This window comes from Tuber melanosporum (genome assembly GCF_000151645.1).
Source record: "Tuber melanosporum whole genome shotgun sequence assembly, scaffold_84, strain Mel28".
Classification (NCBI taxonomy): domain Eukaryota; kingdom Fungi; phylum Ascomycota; class Pezizomycetes; order Pezizales; family Tuberaceae; genus Tuber; species Tuber melanosporum.
Window position 1 is genome coordinate 112674 of NW_003299133.1, and position 14878 is coordinate 127551.

Sequence of the window (14878 nt, forward strand, 5' to 3'; positions counted from 1 at the left end):
ATAATAGACGGCAATCATGATATCCTTAAACAACGAGCAACCCCGGACCTCAAAGATTCGTGACAGTAGGTAATGCTGCCTCCACGGGGCCCTGCACACGAGATGCACCACTAAAGCTTTTTAAAAGCAGAGGAAACCTCATTCAACACGGACTCTCTTTCCATCCCCATTTTCCATCAAATTGAACTAACAAGCAAACTCCCCGGTGTCAGCTATGGCGGCACCTAGTGCGATCTAAAATAACCAAATCAGCCACCCACCCGCTCATTCACTCCCTCCTTCCAAACGCCCGCATCCCCGTGCTCGCGGGATATAGTGCCGGTACGTACATGGAGCTCCAGGTCGATGCCGGTCGCAGAGCCGCAGCTGGAGGTGGTTGGAGTTGAGGTGATTCACCACTTGGAGAGGTTGGTAGGGACGTATGCGGATTATAAAGGGTTTGTTGTAACAGCCTGTTTGGGGGGGGGGTTGATGGGGAGGGTTTGATAGAGGTTAAGGATGGCGAGAAGGGAGATGGAAGGGTGGTTCTCATCCACAATTCCCAGGATGAGCAGTTGAGCTTTGGGTAGTAGAGGTATTGGGCTTGATTGTTTGGAGGAAGGGGATTGTCGGCCTAAGGGAAAATACTGAGCATTATAAGCGAGCGTCCGATGGATAGTTCAGTGGTCCTTTATTCCTTTCCCTACATTCACGGTGAGATAAGATTGTGGGTGTTCAAACCCACCAAGAAGTGGCAACAGGGTCGGTTCCATATGCCCGGCACTATACCAGCTCTCGTGCTCCCAAGAAATGGTAGGGATATGAGAAGACAATTCTTTGTACGATATTGCGGTTGTAAATGCCACGATATGTGGACCTTGTTGGGTAATGTGGTTGAATCCCCCCATCGCTTAGGCCGTGTTCGGTTAACAGCTGGTCAAACCCTTCAAGCTGAGAATTAATAAGGTCAAGCATTCCCTCCAACAAGGCCACTCATGGAGAATACTTGGCGTTCACTTAACTTACAAGTACTCTATGATACGAGAACTCCCATTCACCAAAACAGGGTGCGAATGACCAAAGATGAAATTGCAGCAACCAACAGCGGGCCAAGCCATCATCACTTCAACCAAACTGCCTTTAGTCCAAAGTAGGGACAAGATCCTGGACCACCGTTCTTGGTGGCTGAACAGTCGTTTACGGAATGGTAGGTGAATGGCGAATACAACCCTAATCTTGCCGTGAGCACACACCACTTTTTCACCGGGGCCATTCGGAGGTTTCCCCTTCCCCAAAATGGATATTTGATCCCCCCGATACCAATTTACCGGTACCAGAAGGCTCTGGCAAGGGCATTATATGTTTGCTACTTGTAGGAGAGAAAAAACAAAAACAAAGCATGCAGACGCGATTGACACCAACTTTGCGATCTGTCAGTTTTGTCAAGAGTGTGTGATACTCATAGAAGATATGTTTCACGAGCTTCCCCTAGATATGCTCATTGTTGATTAAAGACCCCACGCCCCGGCGAAAACCCGGACACGAGAGGATGACAGAATACCGCCTTTCTAGGTATGGCCACGAGAATTCCGGGCGGTTGGCCATGGGCGGCCGACTGATTGTACAACCGTGGACACTTGCTGATCTGCCCGGGGAAGGGCAATTATCGTCCCTCTTCTGTGCTACACGTAGGGGATTCCGAAACGCTAGTTTTTCTTTTGTCTCCTCCCCAGCATACCCGTACTGGTACTGCACTCGAGTGCTGTATCGGTACTTGGATGAGTACTAGTAGGGATGGTAAGGTTGGGGGGGGACTTACCTGCTTGTTAGCCGAGTGAGTTGTCATTCTAGAATATGCTGACAAATCTTTTCACCAAAACCTGTGCCTAGCGGAATTCATTTCGCTTGAGTACGCTGTCCGTGTACTAATACAGTACGAGTACCGATACCGTAGATCCCAGCAGTAGCAGCACCAGCGGTGGTGATACAAGCAGAAAAATATCGTTTGGCACCAAATTCCGCTCTGTTCTGCCCGAGCAGGGGAAGACTTGTCAAGATACTCAAGTAGATCCACTGGAGCGGTAAAGTTCCTTTCCCCCCCCTCCCTGAGTGCTCGGTTACCCTATGATATGCTGGCTGGCTGGGCCCGCCAAAACGGGAAACACCGTGAGGCTCTGATTCCGCTCTTCCTACCAACATGTCTAGCTAGATATTCAGTGACGGGATCTACCACAGGTAATTACCAAAGAGAACGGGACAACCTTTTCAAATATACATACATGAATTTTGTGAGAAAAACTTTCGGATGCCATCCCCCTAGAAATATACACCCGAACAAGTGAAACCTTTGCAAAGAATTCCTCTACCTTTTTGTCAATCATAAAATGTTGAGAAAAGGTTCAAAAAGTAAACCGAAAAAAGGAAAGACAAATATAACTGACTGTTAGATTTTTAATTTCTTGCACAGTCAGAAAGGGTTTCTCTGTGTTGGTCTGTCCTCGCCTAAAATTGGCCTCTTCTGGGTGGTAATTTGCGCCAAGAATTCCCAACAAATCACTCAAACCTTCACCCTAGGTTTCAGTTCATCATCAAAAATTATGAAAAAAAATCAGGAAAGCACCTAGAGGCTTTGAGTTATTTTCAACATTTTTTTTTTTTGAATTTTCTTTTTTTGAAATTTATGGGTTATTTGTAGAATAAAGAGATTGTGAGTATTTTACTCTTCATTGCTATGTGAAACATTTTGGATGGTATGTCTCAGCCAGGGATGGTATCCGAAAGGTATGCACAAGAATGCATGGTATTGAAAAGGTTTTCTCTAACATTGATGTCAAAAATGGTCTGATTTTGGACCGCCCCCACTGAGTTGGCCTAGCCAGTGGCAAAAGTACCCCAGGATGCCAGGGGATTCAGTGCGGGGCGGTGTCCCCTTGGCCCGGGCCCTACCAGAGTACTCGTAATGTCGAAGCGTTTTAGAAAAGACTGCTCTTGCATACCACCAAAAATTGGCCATTCTTCTGGGATCTTGGTGGTATGCAATAGCAGTCCTTTTTAAAAACGCTTCGACACTACGTGTATGTCGGAGAAGTCGAGTATGATAGGGTGGAAAAACGTGCCAACAAGGCGCAGACCCACACCCATCCAGCCATGGTGACGAGTTTGTGTCATGGGGGGTCACTCGGTTCCGTTTCGCTTGGAAACGCAGGCAGATTTATTTGGACCTAGATAATTAATAGCCGGTTTCCCTCCTATTTTGCTTCGCTCATAGCGAGTCAAGTTCAACGCAACACAAACCTTTTCTTAATATTGTTATCTAACGGGTTATTTAACAACCACAGGTACAGGTACAGTACAGTACCCACCTCCACAACAATCGCAGCCTAATGCACTATCCAATCGCTGTTTCATTTTTATTGTTTGCGGACATGTTTGGGGTCATATTGCCTTTTCACTTTTGTTGGTTGATTGTCGCAGTTAGGTAGAATCTGGATGCAAAAATTGAGCATAAAAATATGCAGTTAATAACTTGTATATAAGCACCGATTTAAGTACGATAAACCAAAAAGAAAAATCTGTGTTGAGTTGGACTTTCATTACTTCTGCACTTGTTTTTCATGGCTGCGCAACAGTTGCTTTTCACGGCTGCTGCCGCACTTGATTGGGTTTTTCACCTGCCCAGGTGCTGCTCTTGATTGGGTTTTCCACCTGCCCAGGTGCTGCTCTTGATTGGGTTTTCCACCTGCCCAGGTGCTGCTCTTGATTGGGTTTTCCACCTGCCCAGGTGCTGCTCTTGATTGGGTTTTCCACTTGCCCAGGTGCTGCACTTGCATTAGCCGACTATGAGCAGTGCGAGATAGGAGGGGGACCCTCTATTAGGCCATGTGCTCAGTCGTTGGAGTCGCAGGTACGTCACCGTTATACCGGTACGAGCTCTTTTTTTTTTTTTTGTCCAAAGCTAGGGCTGTGGGAGTAAGTCTCTCAGTTTTCCCCTTGATCCAAGGCTGGGGGTTTTAGACTCTTAGTGAGCGGTTCGATTATTCGAGTTCCTCCGATAATTTTATCGCCTCCTGCCCGGGTATATATACTAGACAGGTTTGCCATTTCTTTTCCGATTCAACGCAACTCCCACAGTCCTTATCATACAGAAGCAGACTACCCCCAAACTTATCAACACCCCCCCCTGCTACGAAATACATTCCACACACAAAGCCCAATCAGTACATCCCTTGGCTTGGCATCATCCAGATCCATCCTCATGCCGTCAATTTTGCCTTTTCAGAAAGAAACCTTCATATTGCAATTTAACAAACGCGACCACTCGCAAAAACAAGAAGGGGATGATAGCGATGTCAAAAGTCCAGTCGTGATGATCGGGCTTGTTATTGCTGCCCTGACTTTACTCGTCGCAATGGTACCTCTCTTCCGACGCCAACGATTCCATGGTTGGGTGTCCTCGCCCTCTATTCCGTTCTTCATAAAAGTATACTCACCCCTCCTCGTCATCCTTAGACATATATTTCGCATGTGCATTTTTAACTTTAAATTCCTATACAGAAAGCTCTCGGAATTATTGATCTTCCGAATCCTCCTCTAGCGGCTACTGCTGCTAGGGACAACTTGATCGCCATCCCAGTTGACGAGATTCCCATGCCCCGCCCTGACCTAATGTGTGGTGGCTGTCCCAGCACCCACTTTGTCAGCGCCCATTCTAACCCCTCCTCCGACTGTCTTAATGTCATCGCTCCAGAAGACGGTAGAGTACCACGAGTGGAGGAATCATCAAGCCCAAGACCTAAACCGGTGCTCACTCGGCCTCTTCCGTAAATACAGACGTTTTGTCCGGTACAGAACCCTTAGTACTCTCATCTTGGGTAAGTAGAAGCTTATCTAGAGCCTTTCTCTTTGCGTTTGTTACTACGTGCACATGATGCCTTTGTTTCTGGCACTTGCTATAGAATAGCTCGGGTGAAATTTTCCCATCTATTACTACTTGTGGAGAAAGGGTAATGAGTTAGTGGGTTGGCTTTTTTCTATGTCAGTGTTACGATAGAGCTTTGATGAGACAAGATATGCTATGAAATACTCGAGCTAGTTCCTTATCTTATTTCCTTGATTTCTTCTTAGTACTGTACTTGTACTTATATATCGCCCCCCCCCGCAAATGTTTGTGGTGAAACTATGTTAGCACTTCTATGGATTGCGGTCGCAACCTTTGTAGATGCCGAAGAGTAGAAAAGTGACAACAGCGGGCTGTAAACTACTGGTAACTTAGACAATTATTATAAGAATAACACAAAAGCCTCTAAAGAACTCGAAGTCCTATAGATGTAAAGGAACTACAGCAAAAAAAACACAGGGAAAAAATAATCCGGAAATTTTCGTCTGCCGCCTTTGCTATTATATAACCGCAGCGACCCCGTTCGCTACGGAAAGCCCAATCTCTCGAAAAACCTCAGGGGAATTGTCCCTGGAGGGTGCCATTTCTCCGAGGGGTTTAACTGTTCCGGCATCGCCCTGGTCCATAGAAGAGAGATACAGACTCTACCTATACAGTGCTATCATAGTACCGGTACTCCCTATCCTCGAGCATCCCATGCACTGATGAGAAACGCAGATTCCGGACCTTCCATCAAGGGGTGATATTATACAGTGACCTTTTTTCTAAATCTGGAATTCTGGAAAGAAGAAGATATTGGATTTTCGATGAGATACCAACAATTTAAAAGCGAGGCCTTTGCCCATTTTTGGTGCGAAAAGGAGGAATCGCCAGGATTTTTGATTATCCACTTCGCCGCGCGGTTCAATTATTTGAGGTTCTATGCTAGTAAGTTTGACGAACCCATACGGTATGATAATAACTTAGTTCTCATTTCGATAAACTTACTAAAGTGCCGCGGATTTCCACCAACACTTCTGGGCACTGTCAGAAGTGCGAATGGGCTCGTCGTGGGGGACGTGGAGGTTCGTGGTCAGATGTGGCTGTTTATTTATTATGATTTCCTTCCACACTCTAGACGGAACCGTCGCTTTTAAAAGGGGCCCTAGGACCCACCCCCGGGGAGGAGAGAGAATTTCCAGAGCAGCGGTGGCCCTCGGATCGTTCTTTCGTTTCTTTCCACCACTTTTGTTTTTCCCTGTTATGAAATCCTCACTGGTATTATATCCCACTTGCCAATGCTCACCAAATAGCGCCTGAGTGAAGAAGGGCCCTACAGTACCTGTAGGGACTACCAGAGGAGAATAAATTAAAAAGCAACAAAATAGCAAATTTTGGGCTCCAAGCCGCACCCTCCACAACAAACGCCGCATGAAAACGCGAGGGGGCCACGAAGCATTCTTCCACGGCCTGGTATCATACCACTCATATGCAGCTCCATCGTTTAGTGCTTGGGCGATTTTGGGTCGACCCAAAAATGATAGAAATAGAGAATAAAAGGGAATCCTGGGCTGGCCATTAAACTGATCACTGAATTACAGAGTTTTTCTTGAAAAATAAAGAAAAGGACAGGTGAATAAGAGTGATTTAAATTGACATCAAAGTTAAAACCTTAGAATCATGGAATATCACTCGTCTCTTTATATTTTTCGATTGGTAAGCATATAGCGGTCGACATGAATAGATAGAGCGAGCTCCTCGAGATCTCCAGAGGGGTTGGAGACCCCTTGCTCTGCATATTGCCAGTCCCACGCCTGTAGCCCAAGAACATCCATCCCTTGGTGGCATTGATCCGGGATAGCGGAGTGTGACTATGAGGTAGTGTAATCCACTAATCGGCTATTCTCATACATCTCTTATACATCTAGTCTCGGCGTTATAGCCGGACCGGTGAGCATTCGGGAACGAGTGGTTTTTTGATTGCTCTGACCTGTCGTATCATAGCTATGCGTGTAAGTACTGTACTCAAGTCGCCTAATGTCACTTGCGCTACCCATATATAGTCCAGGTGGGCAAGCTCGGTTCCCGGCAAGAGCTCAAGCCCTTATTCTGCCACTCAGTTCGCCTGCCCTTCTTCCTTGATATTTCGATGCAAGTTTATCATCACCTCTTCCGATTCTACAAAACCTCCACACTCCCTATCATATCCTCGAGCAGACTATCCCAAAACTTATTAGCGGCCTAGTATATTCCACATTCCGCACGCAAAGCATATCCGGTACACACTTCGGCTTGGCGGCATCCCAACCTATTGCCATGCCGTCCATTTCGGCTTTTCCGATCGAAGCCCCGCTATCCCAATTCCATAAACGTGACCATACGCAAAACCAACGAGGGGGTAATAATGATGCAAAAAAGGTCAGTAGTGATAGCCAGACTTGTTGTAGCTGAGCTTACTTTACTCACCACACACAGTAATGTTTCTCCGATGCCTGCGATTCCATCGTTGGGTGTCCGCTTTATGGATTTCATTCTTCGTCAAAGTATACCCACCACTCCTCGCCTCCTTTGATATATCTCACATATGGATTCTTGGTTTTGTGATCCTGAACAGAAAGCTCTCTGAACTATTACTCACCGAGATCCTCCGCCGACATCTACTGCTTGTGGGGGCGACTTGGTCGCCAACCCCGCCGCTGAGATTCAAACACCAGGTCCCTTCTCGATATACAATGGCTATTCCAGTGCGCATTTCGTTAACACCCATTCCAACACCTCCCAATACCGTCGGACTGTCATCACTTGAGATGGTAGGGCAGTACAAGCGGAAGAGTCGCTAGGGCCGCGGGGACCTTGGCCAGTAGTCACTTGGGCTCTTTCATAAAGATGTACATTTTGTCCGGTTGTAGACCCCTGGGTACCTTAATCTCCGGCGAGCAGAAGCTTAACCGGAGCCTTTCCCTCTACGCTCGCCACCACCCGTACATAATATCTTCGTTTGTCTTTGTATTCCAACCTATGACTACCTGTGGGGGGTGGGGCGTTGGTGGGTTGGTTGTTTTCTATATCACAACTTTACGACAGCGCGCTAATCGGACAAAATACGCTACAGAGTATGATACATGCGCTAATTTCTTCATCTAGTTTCCTTGATCTCCTCTTGGTGCTTAGAATTTAGAGCGTGACACAGTCCACCCGAACAGTTTGAGACAGAGAGGAGAGGGGGAAAAATGTGATTCGTTGATTATTGAAAAGTGATGCCATGGCCACGACATCACCAGCAGCACCAATCAACGTAGTTGTATTGAGTACATAATATGATAAGACTTTAGCAGACAACTGCGAGGAAAAATGTAATCCCAATTCAACCTGCAATGGTTATTAGCGATTTGACGATTCGAATAGAGGACCAGCTTGCAGAGGCACAGCGTGTCTGTCAAACAGAGCCCGAATACAGCTCTATTCGGAAAACTGCTGCTTGCTTTAATCTTGTTAAACCGACTACCTTCCAAGATCGAATACATCATGGGACAAGCAAGATTGAAGATATAAATTTCCGGCAACATCTCTCTGGTAAGTAGTTCATACCTGGGAGGAGCAGTTCTGACTTGAGAATAGTTACTATGAATTGAATCTCGATTGTGTAACGGCGAGTACTTGGAGCAGGAAAAGCGTAAACTAGAAGAGAAAGACATTCAAAAAGAATCCAAAAAAAGGCGACCGCAAAGAACAATGAAGGATAAGGATAAGACAACTCAAGTTAATAAAGAGAAGAGTGTTGAGAGTGATGATGAGATATTGGTTTTTGAAAATGCTCAAAGAGTGGGGGGGGGACGGAGGGGGATTCAGGGTCTGGTAGAGGAAAGAATTTTGCTAGAAGACGATAGAGAATATTAGCAAGAGGGTACCAAAATATTGTATGCAATATTTCTACCTCCACCTTCACATACGGTCAATGCTAGCAGGCAAGATGATAGAGACCAATGCCACAGATCTGGTACTGTAAAGGCTCTTCCTACAGGCTATTACTACTATAGTTAGTCTAATACCAGAATTCAGAGACGAAATTTTTTGAAAACGAGTTTTGCTTTCCTGTTACAGTATACGGTCAGAATGGAGAACATGTTAAACCTTGTTAACCGGTATGCGCAATTCTGTAAACCTGTCAAATTAAACCTGCAATATGCTGACAGAGATAGTGAATAAAAATGGTTTATAACGAACTGTCTGCAATGCAATAGTTCAGATTGTGAGAGGAGAGGTGGAAAGCCGGGACATGCGGAATGGATGGAAGGGGGGTCCCGAGGAAGGAGGAGGTGACGGGAGGATGAGATTGCAGAAACTGAGAAAGCTATTAGCATGGAAATTAGAATATTTCAAGGTTTAATGAGAGTGAAAGCCATCGCCCCCAATCTCCTCATTCCCATAAGCATCTAGGAGTATTTGTACATACCATCATAATTCTAACTAAGAAAGCAAAACCCTTCAATAAGAACCGAGGAGATTATGGCCAATAGAGTGCTGTTCGGGTAGGGGGCCTGTTAGGGTGGGCTGTGAGGCACGCTATCCGCAACCTGTCGCTAAAAGTGTTGGTGAAACCGCTGAGTCAGCACCCCAAGTAACAGCGGTAATAGCTTTTGTAAGGTTGATAAAGAAGTGGGCTACAAACTAGACGGTTATCATGAGAGTAATGGAGAAATCCTCTAAAGGATTCGAAAACCTGTGAATATAAAGAAATTACAGTAAAAAAAACACTAAAAAAACAATCCAATATTCCCTATATCATACCACACCTTCGCTGCCATTACCGCAGTGCAGCTATGGCCATCATACATAGGCAATGGCCAATTGGAATGCGACCATCTCAGGGCGAGCCCTTGACACGTGCCGGGATTATGCGGCCTGGAGGGGGATTCCCGCCCCACCCGTTGCACTGTACAGTACATGTATCTCATGAATGCATAACAGTCGTTGCTGCGTACCCCAGAATCTCAAATACGGTAATTGAGCAATGTTCCATGTCGTTGGAGTTGCCTCCTCCAGTAAGGTCTGGTGTTTTTTAAATCTCTCAGACATCCTGAGCGCTTTTTTTCCTTCTTCTTTGCTGTGTTTTCCGCCCCTTTTCCAAGTAAGAAATTCTCGGCTACAGAGCCTCTAATTTTTACCAACGCTTCTGAGTACAGCACTATCAGAGGTGCAGAAGGACTCGCCATTGGGGAAGCGGTGGTTTGCAATTACTTGTGGTTGCTTATTTGCCACGGATTCCTTAAAATTCTGGACGGAATTCCCATAGTTAAAGGGGGTGGGTGGGTTCTGAGACCCACCATTGTGAGGACCAAACAGGACTTGTCGGGAAAGCGGCGGTCCAGAGATGTTTCCTTCTCCCCGCGACTTTTTTGCTGCTCTTTGTGATCGACACTTCCCAATTTTCCAAAGCTGACCGAGTATATTGGAGGTAGCTAGACAAGAAAGGAAAGAAGGCACAATGGAAATTAAAGTCAACAATGCCAAAAGAAATACAAAGGAAAACATTACAGGCTGCTTGTTCCGTGTTTGAGCTGTTCCACTGGCGGAGGCTTTTGGTGAGGTGGCCGCTGCCCTTGCCATGGGAGATGGTGACCGCCGATGAATCCCAAGGTGGCAATGTGGGCGCATGTGGGTCCTGAAGGGGTGGCGGGTGGGTGTTAAAGAACGGGAAGTGTAGGAAGCGGATTGCAGGAAGCGTGGTGATCCAGTGTTCGTGGAGCTGGGAGATGGAATATGTATGAGAGGTCTGTGGACTCGGGTCCTCTGAGCTATGACCCCGCCTTGCCCCAGCAACCGGAGATAGCTTTTTCCGCTAGGATCTGAGACATGGTTCTTTTTCCCGTGCGGGATCCCTGATGCTTCGCCCAATTGGGAATGGGTTGTTCCAACCCTCCATATTCATATCCCACTTGCCAATCGTCACTCAAGAACGTCCGACTTCCAAGTCTAACTGTCCCGGGAGGCTACTGGAGAAAATTGGAGCATGATGACTCAATGTCAGAATATTTAATTCAAACTCATTAGGTCGAAGTTTCTACAGCAACCGTAGGGTGATGAAGCGGGTGACCCCGTCGTGGTGTTACGGCCATGTAACTCCATTATTAGTTCTTGGCCGAGTTGGAGCGATTCAAGAACGATAGAAAGGAATTATGGAGGGGGGTCTCGGGTATGCCATTAGATCAATCGTAGGATACTAGAATTCTATTGAGAAGGGGGGGGATGGCGAATAGGAATGATTTATACCGACGGGGAAGTTAAACTCAGGAATCGTGTAATATCACTCGTTTCTCTCAAAGGTTCGGCTCAAAGTGAGCCGACCTTAACTTGTCTCAATATCCAAATATCCAGCCACCCGTACCATCCTAAGCAGCAATAACAATACCAAGGTTATATATATGGTACAACAACCAAATCCGGCCCAGCTACTTAGGCCCTGCTTGGCACGTTGTGGTTTGAGGTAGGCGCCATTTGAAATCGTGATTTGCAAGTTGTTCTCTGCCAAACACCATTGAGATTTTCAAATTTCCAAATCACAATTTGGTATTTGGGGTTGACTCTCAAGGGTTGAGCTAGTAGGCCATATCAACTGTTTTTTTTTTCCTAAACTACATCATACATCGTATCTGGCTTTCATACCACCACAATTCACCTCAAATTCAATAAAGCATCTAAGGATATAAAAAAAACAGTCTTAGACCTAAATCTTCGAAGGACAACTTTGAATTTCCTGGAACCATGTTCTGAAACTGTGATCTGGAAATATTACCAGGCCAAACACCCCGACTATTTTACAGTGATGCAAACACGCCATAAGATGTCATAACCATACCAGTCTTCGTTAGAAAGATGCTTGGAGAAATTCCGGACCTGCCCCACGATCCGCGGTACCAGATACCAATGCAAACACATGCAGTAACAACAGCTCCCGACAGTAGGAATGATAAGCATATAAGTTAGCGGTCGGCACGAGCGACAGGAGCAGAATCCCCGAGATCAAGCCTCCCAATAGGTCCGGGATTCGTTGGGTTAACCCGGGTCCCCCGCTTGGCCGAGTCGTGGGTTCCTCTTCCTTTGGCTGGGTTAGGTTTAGGATCGCTCAACCCGGCAAATTCTCCCCTCTCATCTCTCGCTCCCGACCAACTTCCCCTGCACGATAGCCCGAGCCCACGGAACCGGGAAACTCTATTTCTCATATTACAAGTATCATACTGTACTGTACCAGGAACGGATAGGTGTCGCTCCAGAAGATTGTTCAGGGCCCTGTTCTGCACACCATTTTTACGACATAAAAGCGACATTTGCATTTTCCACCAGGTAAGAGGTATTCGCCGACCCCACTTTTTCTTTTTTCACTTCTCCTTCCTTCTTCCCATTCTACCCACTGGCGGCCCCCCCATCTAGAAACGGCGCCAAGGCGGATGCAAAGGGGATGCCTTGGCAACCAACCCTGCGTAACAAAGATGAGTGCAAGTTGAAGTCCCTCGGGTACAGTACTGCACTAGCGATATTGTCACATCTCGCGTTCATCTGTCATGCGTCCTTCCATTTTGGAACGGTCAGAAACAGTCGCTGTATGAGGCAGCGGAACGGAACGGTCGTGCCCAAACAGGCCCCTATCCGTGTACAGTACAGTACAAGTACTATATGATAAGTGATGAATTTTTCCTGACTTGGAAATTTTTCAATTGATAAGAAAATAAAAAATAAAAAAGTTTTCTTTCTTAAGTAAATTCTTGAGGAAATTTTAACAAATGTGCAGAGAAAATTTCTAAAGAGAAATATTCTTTAGTGATTTCCTGAGAATGTCCTGAAAAACATTTCTTTGAAAATTTCATGAGAAACCCTATTTAGGAAATTTCCTGAGTAAATTTCCTAAAAAATAATTCTTTGGAAAATATTATAAGAAAATTTCTTGAGAAACTCGACTTAGAAAATTCTTTGAGAAAAGTTTTTGAAAATTTTTTTCTCAAAAAGGTTACTTAGAAAAGTTTCTCAAGAAGTTTTCCTGAAACATTTTTTTCAAGAAATTTGTAAAATTTTCTCATATCATAACATTTTCTAAAAATACGCTCTCTGTAACCAGTATGGGTACTTGGTTATTGGTTTTGTTTTATGTTTTGTTTTAAGTATCGCTTTGATACTTGGTTTGTTTTAAGTATCATTTCACTAGTCATCTCCTGGCAGCTGGTACCATTGTTCCCATCTCCTCCAAACTATAGTTCTGTAATATTACTATTTATTGTAGTACTTTTCAATGCTATAACTAACTTCTTTGCTAAGGAAATTCTTCTACAATCAGCAAGCCTGTCAGTTCCTGCAATAAAGCTTGGATCAAAGACTGCAAAAACACCTCTCTAATAACAGATATCATATGTATGCCAACTAACAGAATCCTAAAACTGTTGTTCAACTGCATTATTCAAGGAGTTGTGAAAAACAGCTAAAGTGCTACCACTCCTGAGCTTAGGAAGAAAACCCCCCATAGTAAGTCCCTTAGACTAGCTCTCTACATGGTATCTTACTTCATCTTGGGTAAGGAACCCATTTTGAACATTCAAAGTAGTTTCAGCTTGAACTGCCTTAACATAGAGTTTCTTAGACTGAGTTGTGGTAAACATGACCATCTGAGGACAAATGGTGATGGAGGAAATTGCTATGCTGGAAAGCTCTTGTAGGTGTTGAAGAAGGATCATCCATTCTTGTGGAGTAGTTTGAGTATTGAAGGACATGCTGAAGATTGGTTTAGAGATATTCAAAGGTGTAGTTTTAAGAGAAGTTGGTTTTGATATGGGAGATGAAGAGGATAATAGAAGTTTGGTAGAGGAAAAGTAGAGAGAGGAACCTACAGTGAGGAAAGTAAAGCTGGAGAAGATAGCTGCAAGATCAGAATATACTAAATTAAAAAATAGAGTTAGTTCTAACTTCTGATAATATAAGAAAGTCAATAGGGAGGATTTACAAATAGCTTTAATGGCTTCAGCAGGAGTATTTCTGTCTGATATTTCTTTTAAGAAGAAAAGTAAAAGAAGGATGTATTAAATGTGGTGAAATATATTGCTTGAATTTGAAGGAAATTCAGCTTCAAAGGCCAGTGAACTTAAAGGAAACTAAATTTGATTAGTACAAGGTACTTGAAAATATAAGCAATTTATAAGGATTTTCTAGGTAGCATACTGTAATACATACAACTTCAGAGCAAGAAGGTTGATGGGTGATATATAGCAGTAGGGCATTCTGAAAGGCAGTAAGGAAAGAAAAAAAGTTTCTCTGAGAAATAATATATTAAATGTAGTTCTAATTGATAAATTAGTAGTAAAACTATTCAGATTTGTAAAGAAAGTTAGAATTACTTTCTTAAGAAATAATTTTTCACATCCTAGAAAAATTTTTAATTTTTTCACATCCAAGAAAAATTTTAAATTTTTTCTCATCTTAGAAATTTTTTCTCTCACCTTAGAAAAATAAAAAAAAATAAAAAAAATAAAAAAAAGTTAAAAAAGTTAAAAAATTAAAAAAAATTAAAAAAGTGAAAAATATTTTCTCAAGAACAATTTAAAATTAATGAAAGTATTCGAGATAATATAAAGTGAAAATCCTATTTTACAGTTCTTCTCTGTAGTAAAGTACCAAACAGCACTATACAGTACGCGGTCAACCCTTTTTGTCCTCCATCGGGCACCACGGCGAAAAAATTGATACTTCAGAGCACACTCTTTACAATACTACCCTCTCAAAACACTTTAAATCTTTCCATCATCCCGACAACTACTATACATTTAACCTTCTAGGAGTAGAACTGTGATAGATCAAACCTGTATTGACCATTTATAATTCTATCCACTAAAGTAGTGCGAAAGCGATCCTAATTTTTTCTCTTCTTTTTTTCTTTCATGTTTGCCATACAATAACAGTGGCTCGATAATATTCTCCCGGTTTACTAGCGCACTCCCAAATTCTTGTAGATTCTCGAAGGGATTATGCTATGAGAGAGGGTGG